This window comes from Carcharodon carcharias, chromosome 6 (genome assembly GCF_017639515.1).
Source record: "Carcharodon carcharias isolate sCarCar2 chromosome 6, sCarCar2.pri, whole genome shotgun sequence".
NCBI lineage: Eukaryota > Metazoa > Chordata > Chondrichthyes > Lamniformes > Lamnidae > Carcharodon > Carcharodon carcharias.
The window spans coordinates 38,532,090-38,551,603 of NC_054472.1; positions in this window are offsets into that span (position 1 = coordinate 38,532,090).

Below are 19,514 nucleotides of genomic sequence, written 5' to 3' on the forward strand. Positions count from 1 at the left end.
CATTCTTCTGAATTCTAGGGAACATGGGCTCATTCGACTTAATCTCTCCTCATAGGCCAAGCCAAGAATCAACCTAATAAATCTTTGTTACACCCAGCTTAAGGAAAGTTTATCCTTCTTTACGTAGGAGGCAGTACTCCAAGTGTGATTTCACCAAAGCCCTACATAAATGCAGCATGATTCCTTACTCTTATTCTTCAGCCTCTCTGCAATAAGGACTATTTACCTTCCTAACTGCTTGCTGTAACTGCATGTTCACTTTGTGATTAATGTACAATGACACCTAAATCCCTCTGAGTGGCAATATTTGCTGGTCTCTTAAGTTTTAAAAAAATTCTGCTTTTCTATTCTTTCTACCAAAATGGATATTTTTACATTTCCACAATTCCATCTTCTTGTCCTGTCACTTCATCAGTCTATATCCCTTTTCCAGTGTTTTGCATCCATCTCACTGTCATGAAGCTATTAATGTGTATAATATTATTGTAAATATTTTTCTTTTAAAATAGAGGTTTAGTCTGTGGATGTGTCTTAATTGGATTAAAGCCATCTAGTCTGGGTGCTTTGATGTGTACTAGTTTTGGGATGTAAGAGAGGTAGAGCACATTTGCATTTTTTTTAATAGAACGTTCAAGAATTGGGGTGAAATCTGGCACCTAGCTAACAGAGACCAAGCAATATGTTTATATTACTAATAAAATTAGTACTATGAAAGGGGTTTTATTGTTAGAAGAGGTGGAGTTCAAAGAGGTTAATGATATTATGAGAATTTATATTCAATGTGATGTGCTGGATATAACTGATAATAGATTGTGTGTGTGTAGGCAGAGGCAATGTAAGATCAAAGCAGCTTTAAGCCTCAAACTGTCTCTACAGGAGCCAAAATGAAAAGAACCTCAGTTTGAAGTTGTAAGGTGAAAAGGCTTTGCCTGGTGTCTGGTTAAGTCTATGGGTGCCGTTGCCTTAATGGAGATTAGTTTGGGAATTTATGTAAAGTTATGATAGTAGTAATTTGTAGCCATGTTTAATGTGTTTTAACTTAATAAAATGTTTCATTTAGTTTAATATCAAAACCTCTCGACAGCTGGTGGTTTGATTCCTGAATTTAGAGTTGCATCACAAACAGACCACTTAAAAATATAGGTTATGATAGTTGTTTAAAGTTTCCCTCTGGGATTTTTAAAGAACTCAGTTTTACCAACTGCTCGGTTATAACACTCACAGATCACTTTTCAAATTAGCTTTATCTTGTCAGCAAACTTGGATATATTCCCTCATCTGTTTGACAGTAGTGTCAGCTGTGACTCAGTGGCTAGCCTTCCTGCGAGTTACAAGGTTAAGCACAAAAATTAAGGCAGACACTCAAGTACAATGCTAAGGGAATGCTATGTTGCATTTCAGATGAACTATTAAACTGAGGCCCAATCTGCCTCATTCATCGGATGCAAAATATCCCATGGCACTATTTAGAAGAGAAGGAGGGGAGTGCTCCTTGGTGTCCTGGTCAATATTTATCCGTAAACTGCATCACAAAAATAGATTTTGTGGTCATTTTCATTTTACTGTTCCTGGGAGCTTGCTGTGTGCAAATTGGCTGCTGTATTTCCCATATTACAACAGTGATTACACCTCAGGAGGACTTTGAGATGCCCAGGAGACAGAAAGCGGGACACTACAAACCAGTTAGCTTAACATTTGTTGTAGGGAAAAAGTAAGAAGCTATTATTAAAGAAGTTATAGCAGGGCACTTGGATAAGCTCAAGGTCATTAGGCAGATTCAACATGGGACAGAATTTTCCAGTTGTCAGGTGGGAATGTCGGGTGGGCCCGGGAGCAGCCACAAAATGGACTGCTGCCTGTGACCAGGTCCCGACTGAGATTTTATGCTGGTGAGCCAATTAAGGCCCGCCCAGCGTGAAATCCTGCTCCACGCTGGATGGGAAGGGCCAAACGAGGGCCGGGTCCTGTTGGCCGTGAGGTCCATTGGTGAACCAACAGCCAGTTTAAAAGCAGCCCAGGCAGCCCCTGGAAGGCTGTCATGGAGGACGTCCCCTGAACCGACACTATGGACCCAAGTGCAGCTGGACACGGCAGGCGGGAGGGCAGATCAGATGGGCACTCGGCTCCTCCACTTGCTGATGAGTGTCTCGCCATCCTCCTGGAGGAGCTGGCTGCTGGGAGGGACACCCTTGTCCCCAGGGGTGGGAGGAGGAAGCCACTGCACCTCACCAAGAGGGCATGGGAGGAGGTGGCAACGCTGGTCAATAGCCATGATGTGGAACGGCGCTCCTGTTGCAGTGCCGGAAGAGCTTAGATGACCTGCTGTGCTCAGGAAAGGTGAGAACTATGTTGGCATGAGTCAATGTGCAGATGTGTTAAGATCTGGCCATTGCCTGTGGATCTCAGGGTGCCAGACTCTGAGTGCCAACTGCCAATCATGCCGGAGCTGGCCAAGCAGGTGAGCCCTGGCTGCTTGGACTGAGTGCCTTGCGGCTTGAGGGCCACGACTTGGATGTGCCCTGCAAAGTGCCCCTCAGCTGGGGTTGGCCAGGCTGCGATAACTCTGCAAGTAGCGTGGACTAATCAAAGCTCCTCTATCCTTTCAGGAGAAGACGTCCAATAACAATATTGACAGGCCCCACTAGCCTCCTAATCGTTTCGACAAGATGCCCTGGAGCTCAAGAGCCCCACGTGCAACCAGGTGTGGCGATGTGGGGCTACCAGACAAAGGTAAGAGTGTACTGCACAGAGGTGAGAATTTTGACTTGTGCAACCATTCTAGTGTGGTCTCTTCATTAATGTAAGCCTCGAACCTGGAGTCCCGATTAGAGTCATAGAGTCGTAAGGTTTTCCAGCACAGAAACAGTCCCTTCGGCCCATTGTGTCTGTGCCAGCCAACAAGCACCTATCCTAATTCCATTTTCCAGCACTTGGCCCATAGCCCTGCATGCTATAGTATTTCAAGTGCTCATCTAAATACTTCTTAAATATTGCTAGGGATCCGGCCTCTACCACCCCCTCAGGCAATGTGTTCCAGATTCCAACCACCCTCTGGGTGAAAAATGTTTCCTCAAATCCCCTCTAAACCTCCTGCCCCTTACCTTAAATCTATGCCCCCTGGTTATTGATACCTCTGCCAAGGGGAAAAGTTTCTTCCTATCTACTCTATCTGTGCCCCTCATATTTTTATGTACCTCTGTCAGGTCCCCCCTCAGCCTTCTCTGCTCTAAGGAAAACAACCCTAGCCTATCTAGTCTCTCATTGATCATTGGAAGATGAGGGCACCATGATGCAGATCTCCCTTGTCTCACCAGGATGCCTGGCATGTACAGTGACAGTGTGATGACTTTAACTAAAGACATGTCCTTCTTCCTTTTAGGTTCGCCAGTAGACTTTCGCTCTTCGGACCACCCCTGGCACCGGAGGACCACTGGTCACACCTGCTCTCTGAAGCAGGCACCAGCTCAGGTACCAGCACCTCAGTGGGCATTAGAGTGGCGGCTAGTATCTTGGTGCACATTGGTGAGGACACTTCACAATCACAGGCGGAGGAAGAGAGTGCCCAGGACGTCAGCAGTCGGAGGACTGCTGGGGACCAGGACGATGCTCAGTTGAAGGCTGAGTATGAGCCTCGAGTCGTCCATTAGGCAGCGGATGCTAGATGTCCAGCGAGATGTGCGGGAGGATCTGGTGGAGATCATGAGGGCATGCGTGCCATGGTCTCCACGGTAGAGGGGTCCATGCTGAGTGTGTGCACTGTGTTGACCATCATGGCCGAGCGCACTGCCTCCTCCATTGAGAGAGTGGCAACTCTCATGAAAGGCAGCTCAAAGGGCAGAATAAGGGGTTCCAGGGGTTGCACTCGGACCTGCAAGATGGTCAGCGTCTGTGCGTGAGGTGGATGAGCACTCTGTATCTCAGCTAGGTGCCCGTCCATCAATGATGTGCAGGGATGTCCAGAACAGTGATTTTATGTTCATTTTTGATAAAAGCAAAAAACTGCAGATGCTGGAAATCCAAAACAAAAATAAAAATACCTGGAAAAACTCAGCAGGTCTGACAGTATCTGCGGAGAGGAACATATGAAGAGTCCATATGACTCTTCAACAGAATTAAGGAAAAATAGAAAAGAGGTGTAATATAAACTGGTTTAAAGGGGGCTGGGACAAGTAAAGCTGGATAGAGGGCCAGTGATAGGGGAGGATCGGAAAGGGGGTGGCGATGGAGGAGAGAGTGCATGATCTAAAATTGTTGAACTCAATTTTCAGTCTGGAAGGCTGTAAAGTGCCTAGTCGGGGGATAAGGTGCTGTTCCTCCAGTTTACGTTGAGCTTCACTGGAACATTGCAGCAAGCCAAGGAAGGACATGTGGGCATGAGAGCATGTTGAAATGGCAAGCAATAGGGAAGTCTGGGTCATGTTTGCGGACAGACCAAAGGTGTTCCAAAAAGTGGTCACCCAGTCTGCGTTTGGTCTCTCCAATGTAGAGACACCTTTGGTCTGTCCGCAAGCATGACCCAGACCTTCCCCCAAATCCAATAATTTATATAGATTTTTCTTTTCCCACCTATTTCCATTATTTTTAAATGTATTTCCATCCATTGTTTTATCTCTACCTTTTAACTTATTACGATCCCTTCCCCCCACTCCACCCCTACTAGGGCTATCTGTATCTTGCTCGTCCTGCTTTCTATCCTTAATGTCACCTACTAGCATATTCCTTAGATAATATTTAGCCTTCAACACCTCTTTGTCCTTTTGTCTATGGCATCTTTTGGCTATCTCCACCTATCACTGGCCCTTTACCCATCTCTACTTGTCCCACCCCCCCAAACCAGCTTATACTTCACCTTTTATATTTTTCCTTAGTTTTGTTGAAGAGTCATATGGACTCGAAACGTTAACTATGTTCCTCCCCGCAGATGCTGTCAGACCTGCTGAGTTTTCCAGGTATTTTTATTTTTATTTATGTTAATTTTTGTTTACTTTATGTATACTGGTTTGTTGTTGAATACCAGAAACGCTTCTGTTAAGATTATTGAACTGTCAAAATGACATAAATTGTGTCTTAGTCATCATCGTCTGAGTATGCTTCATCTTTTTATTTCATCGGTGCATTCCACTAGTATGTAATGCTGGACGTAGGTGGCTCTGGATTTTATTGCATACACACTGAGTGCTCTTTGGGTTCAATTGAAAATGTCCTTTCAGACATCCGGGATGGAGGCAGCAGCGCTGGCATGTGTTTGTTAAGCTGATCTTTAGTAGCCTAGCCAAAGGAACATTGGATCAAGGTGTCCCTGCCTCCCTGAATGCTTACCAAAGCCTGGCTTCACGCCCTCAGCATTCTCCTCACCGTGCTCCTCTTCAGATTCACTACTGGGCTCACCATCTTTGGCCTGTGGAGCTGCGTCAAGATCCTTTTCCACCAGTAGGTCTCCCCTTGCAATTGCAAGTTTCTGGAGAGTGCAGAATGCAACCACGATCAGTGACACCTGCTCTGGGGAGTATTGTAGTGCACCCCCTGAATGGTCCAGGCATCGGAAGCGCATCTTGAGAAGACCTATGGTCCTTGTGGAGACATGACTCGTAATGCTTCTCTGCCTCTGCTCTTGGGTAGCGGAGAGGCGTCATGAGCCAGCTCTTCAATTGGTAGCCCTTGTCACTCAGCAGCCATCCATCCAGTCGGGCTGGAGCACTGAAGAGCCTTGGCACCTGCAAGTGTCTCAGGATATACGCGTCATGGGAGCTGCCTGGATACCTTGCACAGACTTGCAGAATCTGCATCCTGTGGTCAGCACTATCTGCATGCTCATGGAGTGGAATCCCTTCCTGTTGTCAAAGGCACTGGGTTGACCCTCTGGCGCCTTGATGGCCACATGTGTGAGGTCGATTGCACCCTGGACGCAGGGGAACCCAGCAGTTGCTGCAAAGCCTGGCTGGCCTCATCCATATGGTAAAGAATAAAGGTCAGTACCTGCCTGAACATAGCTTCTGCCACCAGCTTGATGCAGCTGTGGACAGCTGATTGGGAGACTCCACACAGAACCCTCACTGACCCCTAGAAAGAGCCGTAGGCATAGAAGTTGAGGGCCACTATGATCTTCAGAGCCACTGGCATGGGGTGTTCACCCACACAGTCGGAGATGATCTCGGGCCCAATCATCTGGCAAATAGAGGTCACACTCTCCCATGAGAGGCAGAGCCTCCTTCAGCATTGCATCTCAGACATATTGAGGTAGCTGCATCGCCTCCTGTAAACCCTGGCAGCTGGACAGTGGTGTCTTCTGCAGCCCCTTCTGCCTTGGACTACCTGCTGGCCCTGCGTCCCTTGTGCCTGCGCCTCTCCTCCCACAGGTCCCTCCCCTGGAGGCTGCATAGGGACACTTGGCCTCTGCTCCCTTCTACCCCTTCCTCCTCAGAGGAGGTGCCTCCAGAGGGGTCCACAATCCCCATTACCAGGGTAAGGGAAGGCTGTCTGATACCTGGAAGGGTCCACACAGTATGAATCCGTGGGGGCCTGGCAGACAGCAATGAGTCCTGAACTGAAGCCTGGAAATACTAAGAATGAAGCCCCAAACAGAGATGAAGCTGCCAAGTACCAGCAAGCAACCAGTTGCAAACTATATCCAAAACTCCTCACTACTCACACTGGCAATGCTGCTGACCCTTTTTATCCTGTCCTTGGATGAGTTTTGTGAAAATGTCGGCTGGCACCTGCCCTTTTGCCCATGCAACGAGCAGAAAATCACACGGGCACAGAAAATCACTGTCAATTGGACTATTAAGGGCCTTATGTGGCTGTTTAATTAATGGCAGGCGTCACTCCGGTACTGTACTTAGATTTCCAGAAGGCATTTGATAAAGTGCCACATCAAAGGTTATTGTAGAAAATAAAAACTCATTGTATGGGGGGTATCATAATGGCATGGATAAGAGATTGGCTGGCTATCAGGAAGCAGAGAGTAGGCATAAATCAGTCTATTTTCAGGTTGGCAAGATTTAACAAGTGGTGTGCCACAGGGATCAGTGCTGGGACCTCAACTGTTTACAATTTATATAAATGACATGGATGAAGGGATGGACCAGATGGTTGCCAAATTTGCTGCTGACACAAAGGTAGGTAGGAAAGTAAATTGTGAAGAGGACATAAAGAGGCTACAAAAATATATCGATAGATTGAGTGAGTGGGCAAAGATCTGGCAGATGGAGTATAATGTGGGAAAATGTGTAATTGTCCATTTTGGCAGGAAGAATAAAAGAGAAGCTTATTATCTAAATGGTGAAAGATTGTAGAGCTCTGAGGTGCAGAGGAATCTGGGTGCCCTAGTGCATGAATCACAAAAGGTTAGAATGCAGGTACACTAAGTAGCTAGGAAAGCTAATAGAATGTTATCACTTATTGTGATGGGAATTGAATGCCAACATAGGGAGGTTATGCTTCAGTTATACAGGGCACTGGTGACTTTTGGAGCACTGTTTGCAGTATTGGTCACCTTATTTAAGGAACGATGTAAATGCATTGGAAGCAGTTCAGAGAAGGTTTACCAGACTAATACCTGGAATACATGGGTTGTCTTATGAGGAAAGGTTGGACAGGTAGTATTTGCTGGAGTTTAGAAGAATAAGAGGCAACTTGCTTGAAACCTTTAAAATCCTGAGGGGTCTTCACAGGCTGGATGTGGAGAGGATGTTTCCTCTTGTGGGAGAACCTAGAACTAGGACTGTTGCCCATTTAAAACAGATGGGATTAAATGTTTTCACTCAGAGGATAGTGAGCCTTTGGAACTCTCTTCCTGAAAAGGCAGTGGAAGCAGAGTCTTTGAATGTTTTTAAGGCAGAGGTGGATAGCTTCTTGGTAAGCAAGAGGGTGATAGGTTCTTGGGGGTAGGTGGATGCAGATTTCAGGTTACTATCAGATCAGCCATGATCTTATTAAATGGTGGAACAGGCTTGAGGGGCTGAATGGCCTGCTTCTGCTCCTTGTTCATATGTTTGTATGTTTCGGTGATCACAAAAATGTTATATAAATGCAAGTCTTTCTTTTTCATCTGAAACATTGATATAAATTGTAAATAGCTGAGGACCAAACACTGATCCTTGCAGTAACGTGTTAGTTAGACCTTGTCAACCTGGTGACCTATTTATTACTAACCTGTTTTCTGATGTCAATCAATCTTTATCCACAATTCAATGAGACCCAATCTTCTGTAGTACCATATCTAATGCTTTTTGGAAATTTAAATATACATTTTCGCTCCTACTGATCTCTCTTCTACTGGTCTCCTGGTTTTCTCCCTTCCTTCTTTCTTGAATAGCAAAGTTACATTTGCTACCTTCGAATTCATGGGTCGCATTCCAGAATCTAGGAACAAACTCCAGTCATTAAAAACAAGGCATGACAAAATGCTGTTTGAGCTGTTGAGTTCTCTTCCTCTATAGGTACCTATTTCTACTTCATCTTTTTAACCCTCTCAAGAAAAGTTCTGCATTAAAAAAACTTCCTGATTGCCAAAAAAAACCCAAAGCTCTGGCATATCCCAGATATGCAATTATTTAATCTTGACTTGTGGTTCTTCAGATGCCATTTCCCCACCTACAGCACAAACATCACTGTGTCCTGGGGAACATTAGATCATCTCAGCCTAAATCTGTTCTTATAAGCTTCAATCCCATTCTCTATCAGATATCTATCCAGTTTCTATTTAAACACACTCATCATCCCAAATTCAGCTACATTTGCTGAAAATTCAGTCATATAATGAACAAAGGCATTGTTATAGAGTTTCTTAATGCCTCTGGGATGTATTTTTGCTTCTTATGCTGATTAAGATACTCATACCTTAGTTATACATCACCAAGAGGTTCTGAATTTGATATGTTACATGTTATTACTTGTAACTTTGTGTTAAATCAGCACTCACTGATGAGCTACACACTACAGAAATGGGAGGTTTCTACTGTAGTAACTGCTGTCTCGTCTATTCTAGGCCTCCAAATAAATCATTTTTGCTTTGCTTTTATGAAATGCACAATCAATTTTGCTGATTGGCTGCAGTGTTCCTAATTTCCTGCTGGTGGCACTGCTGATCTGTAAAAAATATATTGTGCATGGTACAGTAGCCATAATGTGCAAGTGTAGGGAATCCTCTTTGATACAAAGGGTTATGACCAAAAGCATTGGTTTGCAATGTTCATGGAAATAAGAATGTGGTCCTACCCAAAACACCAAAATAATCCCAGAAAATCCTGCAATCCCACATAATAAAAATTAAATTTACATTATTCAGTCACCATAAATCAATGTCCTTAGTTATTACGTTTCATTGTGTGTAAATGTATATATATGATATATATATAAATTTTATATAGCCACATTTGAAGGCTGCATATTAGAAATAAATATGACAGAGAAATGACAGCATATTAGATGTATCCATATTTATTCATATCAAGGATATTGGTGCAATGGAGTATTTTCAAAAACATCTCCCTGCATCAACTGGGAACAGTTTGCTTAAACATTCCATTCAGAACAGGATCTATTTCATGTTAGTTAGATGATGTTACATATGCACTAAATGTGATTAGTGACACTGGCTGTGTCATTGTGCACCCTTCTTTGCAGAAAAAAGGTAAGGCAGCTTATAAGGCCTGTTATCATAGTGACCTTGCCCAATTATAACTTCTAATTTTTCATAACTTAGCACATTAGTCCTCATCTGTTTGTTTGAAGTCTGCCCAGGGACATTGTGTAGTAGGTCACTTGAAAGACATGGGATTAGCAGGCGCTAATGATCTTCTGCAATGATTCTCATGAACATAAGAATAGGAGGAGGCCATTTAGCCCCTCGAACTGCTCAGTCAATCAATTAAATCATGGCTGGTCTGTGACATAACTTTATGCATTTGCCCCATATCCCACAATACATTTGGTTAGCAAAAATCTATTAAATTCAAATTTAAAGTTAACAATTGGCTCATCATCAACTGATGTTTGCGGAGGTGTATTCCGCATTTTCACCACCTTTTGTGTGTAGAAATCTTTCTTAGCTTATCTCCCTCCCTAACACACCACCTACACCACATGGACTGCAACAGTTCAACAGGACGGTTCAAGAAGGTGGGCACTTACATTCCACAGTGGCACCTTCTCAGGGACAATTAGAGATGGGTGACAAATGCTGGGCCAGCCAGCGATGCCCACATTCCATAAAAGAATAAAGAATAAAAGAGTTGTTGTTGTCATTGTCAGTTCTTTTGCCAACACCTGTGTCCTCTAGTTACTGAGCCTCCTGTCAGAGGAAACAGTTTCTCCTTATTTACTCTAGCAAACCCCTTATAATTTTGAACAACACTATTAAATCTCCCAAAAACTTTCTCTGCTCTAAAGACAGCAAGCTTCTCTAGTCTAAATCTCCTCTGTACCCTCTCCAGGGCCAAACACTAGTACAGAGGTTTCATGCAGAACTAAGCGTTTATGATTCCTAACCCTTAACCTACATTAATGTTCCTATTCAAAACAATTATAATTTCCTTGCAGCACCGACTTAGCCTCAGTTTCCACACACCCTGCAGTTGCACTGTAATAGTGTGCTGCTCTGATGGTGCTCTGTCAGATCTTAGTAAAATCAAAGTGCATGGTGGCAATGCCTGAATGCTGATATCAGCCATTCCCCTACAGTTTTTGGTATCATATCACATAACTCATTCATCAAATGTGGCAGATTTCAGACATTTTAGCAGTCAGCAAGACAAAAAGGAGCTCAACAACTCAAACACAGACAGGAGATTTAAACACCACTGGCAACTGTATGGGAATCCCATTTATTAGTTGTGAATTGGATAAATAGGGTTACATGTGTTTTGCCTGCTAACCAGTTTAGTGTGATAAAATGGCACCTGCAATACTGATGTGATACAGTGATACATTTTGTACAGTTACTTTTAAGGCTGTTTTCCACATCCTGTTCATTACAGTTTATTGATTCATTTGACTTAGCCCACATGGATATTACACAAGATGCTAAAGGTCAGTCCCTACCCTCAAGGCAATTGTGCAAAATTCCAATATGTGTTGAGACTTTACAACTCAAATAGAATTCTGGGCACTTACATTCCATAATGGCATGTCCATGATCACACTAGTATGTGACACTACTATGTTCCATAGACAATTTAATCTCTCATGTGTACCTTCATCTTTATAATATCTATTTTCAATTTATATGCAGTAGTCAAAGCAGGAGTAACCCACCTTTTGATTCACCATTTGTAAGCAAATCTGTGACAGAGGCAGTTCAGTGAGTGATTCAGGATGAATTGAGACATTGGGCTGAGTTTTCCCACAGGATTTGGGCCTTGATTTTGGGACCAAACGGGGGTCCCAAGCCTGCACTTGCCAGCAGCATGCCTGTCAGCATTAATGTTCCTGGAGGCAGCCTCTAATTGGGTGCCTCTGAGCTCACTGTCAAATTAAGGATGGTGGGCAGGGTCCCAATGATCCAACTCAATCAGAGGACTGACAACTCTAGAACCTCAGCAGCTGCAATTATGCCTTTTCAAGCCATAATGTCATCATTATTGCCTGTTACAATAAGCTGGCAGCCTCTGAACACAGTGAGAGCACACCACCAACAGCTTAAATGCCAGTGGAAGCTGCAAAATCAACCCTATTGGGGCCTTAGTCATCTTAATTTGCTGCTCATGTTGAGGACAGCTGCTCCAGTTCCATGTCTGCTGCTGGGAAATGTCCTTGGTTGGAGGGCAAGGAAATCCAGCCTGCTGGGACCCATTTTCAAGTGTTATCTTTTGGGCACACTCAATCCAGCTTCTGGGGGACAGAAACTCAACAGCAAAACTGCTTACAAATTAACACTAACCTCAGAGAGACTACATAAAACGGAAAAAACACAGCGGCTGGAATTTTCCAGCCCCTCACGCCAGCCAGATCTTCCGGTCCCACCGACGTGAATGGAGATTTCAATGGCTCGCAGGGAAAATTCCAGCCCGCAGTTCAATAGGAGTTCTCTTCTGAAGTCGGTGGATGGAGCACCTTGTTGAAGTAGAATAGATCTAGGATCACTTTTTGCTAACACTAGGGAACAAAAGTGAGGGAAACATTGCATTCCTCAGCACATTGAGTGTAAAAATTGACAAAGAATTTGAAACAATAATATTTACATGTAGTATACTGGAGTGTTCAAGACTAGCCAGCCAATTGGAGGGTAACGCCTATATATCAAGCCTTACAGTCTGGAGGATTATTTAAAATAGATGTCCTACCCAATCATACCAATTTAAAGACAGTTTGCTAGAATTTTCCTTTGGTGGTAAAATTGCCATGCAGTTTTTAAGAGATTATTCTTAGACCCTGCAGACAAAACAAATTTCCTGTTCCAGGCACTGAGGAATTTAAAACAATCCAGTTGAGTGTAAGGCTTGATGTATCAACCTTACCCTCCATTCAGCTGGCCCATCCTGAACACTGCATCACACAAGAGAGGGCATGCATCCTATGATGCATGGTAGCAGTAGGTGGCTTTACAGCAAATGGCATAGCTCTGCATCAGTTATTGCAGGTGCGGCAAGAATGTGGCCAAACCTTGCCACTGCTTCTTTCATGAAGTAGCACTGAAAGAATGGCAGACCTTTGTGATTGGCTGCTTTTAAAGAACCTTTCAGTTTAAACATTATTTAGACCTCCATATATATCTATACCACCAGTCACAATTGACATTCCCATATCATTCACTTATGATAATAAAGCTCTTGCCTGTTTAAATGAGTCCTTCATCAGACCACCCATTCTCCTTCATCCCTGGCCTGCTAGAAATGCATTTTACACGAAAAAGCTAAGAAGATCTGACGTGATGTGCCTCTGCCGTTTTTTTTTGCTTTACAATGCCTTGCAGATGACAAATACTGGTTATTGCAGATAAGAAAATCACCTTAACGGTATGTTAATGGAAATGGGATTACTCTTAACATGTTAGTCAGAAGAATATGTGAGGATCCAAAACTGCAAGGATCAATCTACATTTTCAGTTTGAAACCTATTACTCCAATGAAGGGAGGTACAGCATGTCTCACTGATGTATCTAAATCTGATCAAAACATCCTCAGTTATGACTGAATGGATGGAATATGTTTTCCAGTTAAGAATTAGAAGATATTCCCAGCAAACAACATGTCAGCAGAAAGATCTATTTTTCAGACAATGTGTGCAAGTTTTGAAATTTACAATACATTGATCCAGCTGGGAGCTCAGTCATAGGCCCAAGGGTTATGCCAACACAATTTGTAAACCAAGTGCATTTCAGAGATCCCACAACTGCATGTACTAACTTTCAAACAATTAACTAAAGTAAACAAAGTGTCACATTGTCTTTTAATTTCTGGGATCCTCATAAAAATTCAGGCTAGATTGATGGACCCCTCTGCCTGCTGAGTTTTAGATCTTAAGTAAAATGAAGGGGGCTGTCTCCAAATAAAAAACCTGCCCTGGATAGATTGAATAATGGCAGATATAAGTAATTGTAAAGTCACAGTTACCTATTCTAGTCTAAAGTTTCCTGGATATATCAAAATAATATTGACCATTGGATCATGTCATCAAGTTGCAGAACGCCAGTTCGCATGTGTTACTGTATGCCATGTAAGAACTAATCTCAGTAAGGTCAATACCAAGCACAAAGGAGCTGCTGCAACAGAGAGAGATGGTGTATAACCAAAAAAAACGTTTCCATGTAAAAAGCATGTATCGTATCATCAAAATAACTCCAAGTGCTTCATATATTGAGCTGTTTTGAAGTGCAATGATTTTTAAGGAGACAAACATAGAAGCCATTTTGTATATGCAATTGAAATGACAGTTTTGATGTTTTTGCTAGTTGTGAAGTGTGCTAAACATCTATAAAGCACTGGTTAGATCCCAGATAGAATATTGTGGCCAATCCTGGGCATCACACTTTAGGCAAGATGTTAAGGTTTTGAAGAGGCTGCAGAGGAGATTTAACAGATTAATATCACTGATGTGGAGTTTCAGTTACTGGAAGGATTAGTACAGCTGTGATTGTTCTTCTTAGAGCAGAGAAGTGGGGCTTGGCCTAAATAGCCAAGTGGTTATGGTACTGGGTTTGTAACCCCAAGATCAAGAGTTCAAATCTCATAATGGCAAACTATGAAACAATGTAAAACAGAATTACCTGGAAAAACTCAGCAGGTCTGGCAGCATCAGCAGAGAAGAAAAGAGTTGACGTTTCAAGTCCTCATGACCCTTCAACAGAACTTGAGATCAAGTCCAAGAAAGAGTTGAAATATAAGCTGGTTTAAGGTGTGTGTGGGGGGGGCGGAGAGAGAGAGAGAAGTGGAGTGGGGGTGTGGTTGTAGGGACAAACAAGCAGTGATAGAAGCAGATCATCAAAAATGTCAACAACAATAGAACAAAAGAACACATAGGTGATAAAGTTGGTGATATTATCTAAACGAATGTGCTAATTAAGAATGGATGGTAGGGCACTCAAGGTATAGCTCTAGTGGGGGTGGGGAGAGCATAAAAGATTTAAAAAAAAAATTTTTTTTAAATAATGGAAATAGGTGGGAAAAGGAAAATCTATATAATTTATTGGAAAAAAAAAGGAAGGGGGAAACAGAAAGGGGGTGGGGATGGGGGAGGGAGCTCACGACCTAAAGTTGTTGAATTCAATATTCAGTCCGGAAGGCTGTAAAGTGCCTAGTCGGAAGATGAGGTGTTGTTCCTCCAGTTTGTGTTGGGCTTCACTGGAACAATGCAGCAAGCCAAGGGCAGACATGTGGGCAAGAGAGCAGGGTGGAGTGTTAAAATAGCAAGCGACAGGGAGGTTTGGGTCATTCTTGCAGACAGACCGCAGGTGTTCTGCAAAGCGGTCGCCCAGTTTACGTTTGGTCTCTCCAATGTAGAGGAGACCACATTGGGAGCAACGAATGCAGTAGACTAAGTTGGGGGAAATGCAAGTGAAATGCTGCTTCACTTGAAAGGAGTGTTTGGGTCCTTGGACGGTGAGGAGAGAGGAAGTGAAGGGGCAGGTGTTGCATCTTTTGCGTGGGCATGGGGTGGTGCCATAGGAGGGGGTTGAGGAGTAGGGGGTGATGGAGGAGTGGACCAGGGTGTCCCGGAGGGAGCGATCCCTACGGAATGCCGATAAGGGGGGTGAAGGGAAGATGTGTTTGGTGGTGCCATAGGAGGGGGTTGAGGAGTAGGGGGTGATGGAGGAGTGTCCCTCCGGGACACCCTGGTCCACTCCTCCATCACCCCCTACTCCTCAACCCCCTCCTATGGCACCACCCCATGCCCACGCAAAAGATGCAACACCTGCCCCTTCACTTCCTCTCTCCTCACCGTCCAAGGACCCAAACACTCCTTTCAAGTGAAGCAGCATTTCACTTGCATTTCCCCCAACTTAGTCTACTGCATTCGTTGCTCCCAATGTGGTCTCCTCTACACTGGAGAGACCAAACGTAAACTGGGCGACCGCTTTGCAGAACACCTGCGGTCTGTCCGCAAGAATGACCCAAACCTCCCTGTCCCTCGCCATTTTAACACTCCATCCTGCTCTCTTGCCCACATGTCTGTCCTTGGCTTGCTGCATTGTTCCAGTGAAGCCCAACGCAAACTGGAGGAACAACACCTCATCTTCCGACTAGGCACTTTCCAGCCATCCGGACTGAATATTGAATTCAACAACTTTAGGTCGTGAGCTCCCTCCCCCATCCCCACCCCCTTTCTGTTTCTCCCCTTTTTTTTTGCAATAAATTATATAGATTTTCCTTTTCCCACCTATTTCCATTATTTTTTTTTAAAAAATTTTTTTAAATCTTTTATGCTCTCCCCACCCCCACTAGAGCTATACCTTGATTGCCCTACCATCCGTTCTTAATTAGCACATTCGTTTAGATAATATCACCAACTTTAACTTTAACACCTATGTGTTCTTTTGTTCTATTGTTGTTGACATCTTTTGATGATCTGCTTCTATCACTGCTTGTTTGTCCCTACAACCACACCCCCACTCCACTTCTCTCTCTCTCTCTCTCTCTCTCCGCCCCCCACACACACACCTTAAACCAGCTTATATTTCAACTCTTTCTTGGACTCGAACTCAAGTTCTGTCGAAGGGTCATGAGGACTCGAAACGTCAACTCTTTTCTTCTCCGCCGATGCTGCCAGACCTGCTGAGTTTTTCCAGGTAATTCTGTTTTTGTTTTTGTTTTGAATTTCCAGCATCTGCAGTTTTTTTGTTTTTATCTCTATGAAACAACGTAACTTCATCTGAAACAGATGGAAACGGGTTTGTACTCGAAAGAGTTAATCAGAAAGATTATCAAGAGTTCAAATCTCACAATGGCAAACTATGAAACAATGTAACTTCATCTGAAACAGTTAGAGCAGAGAAAGTGAGGGCAGATTTGAGACAGTTGTTCAAAATAATGAAGGGTTTTGAGCAGATTAGAAAAAAAAACAGTAATAGTAGCAGGAGGTAACTAGGGGTCATGGATTTCAGATAATTAGCAAAAGACCCCTAGGCAGCCTGTGAAAAAATAATTTACTCAACAAGTTCTTATTGTCTAGAATGCATTTCCTGAAAGGGTAGTGGAAGCAGTTTCAGTAGTAACATTCAAAAGCGAATTGGATAAATGTTTGAACTGGAAGACAATGCAGGAGAATGAGAAAAAGCAGAGGTGGGAGACTAATTGAAAAGCTCTTTCAAAGACCCAGTGCAGGCTTGTTAGGCCAAGTGGCCTCCTTCTGTGCCAAATGATTCCATGATTCTACGTGAGCAACAGAAGTTCTATCTCATTTTCCTACTATTTTTGAGAAGAGTGTGATCTTTAGTGTTCAACTAAACAGACTGTGGGACTTCAGTTTAATGTCTTTTCCACACCAGTGGCATCGTTGATGATGCAGCACCTACCTCAGTACCCCATTGGAATGTTGGCTTAGACTATGTGCTCCAGTTTGATGTTGGACTTGAAACCACAGCTTCCTGACCCACAGGGTGAGAGTGTGCTATTTACTGAGCTGAGCTGACACTGGTACTTGTAGAGCTGCATCTATAGTATGCTGGAAGCAGGCTGCTTCCTGCCTTCTTATCTTGGAAGCAGTGAATGGCATCGGGGATTGAAAAAGAAAAAAAAACTTTTTCTTCAAAAAAAGATGGGGAGTATGTTATTAAAAACTTTTTAAAACGGATCATGACAGACACACGATTTTTGGTAAGTTAAGTCTTTTAATCCTTAACTTAAACGAATGGCTTCATGGGCATTGGAGCTTTTAAATCAAAGTTTATCATCTAGCGCCATAAAGCCAGTCCCTTACAGGGATTACATTCCATACATGATCCCTTCAGCTCTGTAACCCTTTCCCTACATATAGCTTCCCACTGGTGTAAATGACTTGTATTGGAAAAAAAAGCTTCTTATGAGGTCAAAGCATTAAGGTAGTTATTATTAATATTCTTTTAGAATCAACTTGATCTGATTTTGCTTTAAGTTATTCTAGAAGTAATGAATAAGTGCTGTGAATGCTGTCTTGCTAAGAATCACTTGGCAATGCAGAATGCTCTGCTAATGCTCACAGTAAGTATACATAAGGTAAGATTTCACACTCTTACAGGCAGCATAGATCAGAAACAGTGCCATGGTACTGTCACCCCCCCCACCCCGATTCTCTGACCTATGCACTTTATTACTGGGGCTCCCACAGGGAGAACAGGATCACAGAATCATTTTTATTTTCTCTAGTATTCCGTGTCCCCAGTTTTCTTACAACAGTGATTAAATTTCCAAAGTACTTCACTGTTGTAAAGAGCTTTGGAAAGTTCTTGAATTGTGAATGATGTTACATAAATGTAAGGATTTCCTTCTTTCTTTCCTCATGGGGAGGAGAGGTAAGGAGGCTTTGACTGCTTGCTATGTATTAGCAATCTTGTAAACATAACAGGACATTTCTTATGCGAATTATTTTTGCCAAAATTATAGAAGTATTCTAATAGAATAGATTTCCAAATTTGGTTCCAGTTGTAAGTGAAAATCTATTTGTGATATTCGTAGTGCCTGTTGGCCAAGGAAGGTGCATTCATAACCAGCCAAACAGGTCAAGTATCAATCTGCAAATCCTTCCAACATATGTCAATGGCAGGTGGTAAAAGTGGGAGAGATTCCTGGTCAGCCATGTGATGGAAAGAAAATTGGATCCTCTACCATCACAATTTAGAATTCCTGACTTCAACATGCATCTAAAATTGTATGTTGCCACAGCAACTCAGCCTCCTTGGAGGGCTGGTTGGCTCAGTGTCCTGGACAGCTGGTATGGATCAGATTGGTGCCAATAGCATGGGGTTTGATCCCCATTCAGGCTGGGGTGGATTTGGGACCTGCCTCTTTGCCCTATCTGTGGTGGAGAGTGTGGTGCTGTAGGTTGAACCTGCCTTCAGGCAGAGAACTGAAAGACAGTTTCAGTATTACAATGACAAAAGCAAGTAGCTCTTTGGGATGTGTATTTATTGTTTGCATTTGTATCTTTATTTATTCTTCATTGCTGCTTGTAATTTCATTGCTCAGCTTTGGTGGGAAGGATGAGAGCACCAGTGATAGGTTTTAGGATGAATAAAGTTCACTCTTGTTTCTCATTTCTTCAAGAGGTTCCTTAATTTCTCCATGGATGGTGTGGATGAAAATGAATCAGGGCCTCCGTATACCTAAACCTTTGCTGAACCACCACCTCTTGGTTCTGTGGGTTGTAACCTGGTTATGATCAAACCAGCCAGGGCAGCCAAGCTGAGTTCTCCCAGGACCTTGCAGTAATTGAATGTTTGCTTACCTGTTTAGATGTATTAAGATCCATACTTTTCAGGGTGCAACATTCTCATTGGAGTATTGCACATTTTTGGTGGGAATTTCACTTTGCCTTCTATGGCAGGTTGACCTTGAAAGTTTCATATTGTCTCCATCAAGTTATTCCCTCCTCAGTAAAGCTCTTTGCTAACATTGGTTCAATCTTGATGTTAGTGTAAAAACTTTATGCAATAAATTCCTTATTCTTTCCTTCATCAGACTTGAAAAGATATGGCGGACAATTTGTTTAGCCATCCACTGTCAGATCTGGCTGAACCACATAAAACACTATCAGGTCCAGCTCTCATCAGCTCAAAACAGCTCACAATTCCAGGATCATCTTAGTATGCAAAGGTAACCTCTGGCTTCTTTTTTCTTCTGCAAACTGTGTTCTTAAAGCTCTCTCCCCTGTTTCCTCACTCTCAGCTCCAACAGCAAGTGAGAGGAGCAGGTAGACTTCTTTGTCACTGAGATCGAGATCACCAGATCAGCTGCCTCTTCCATGTCCTTCCTTTCCACTAGCCCACCTGGCCAAACTTTTTCTAAAGATCTCCCCTTCACTCACCCTGAACTCGCATCTTTCTTTAGTTTCTTCCCAATCTCCCCTCATGTCATCTCTGAGCTCATCTTGTCAATGAGACT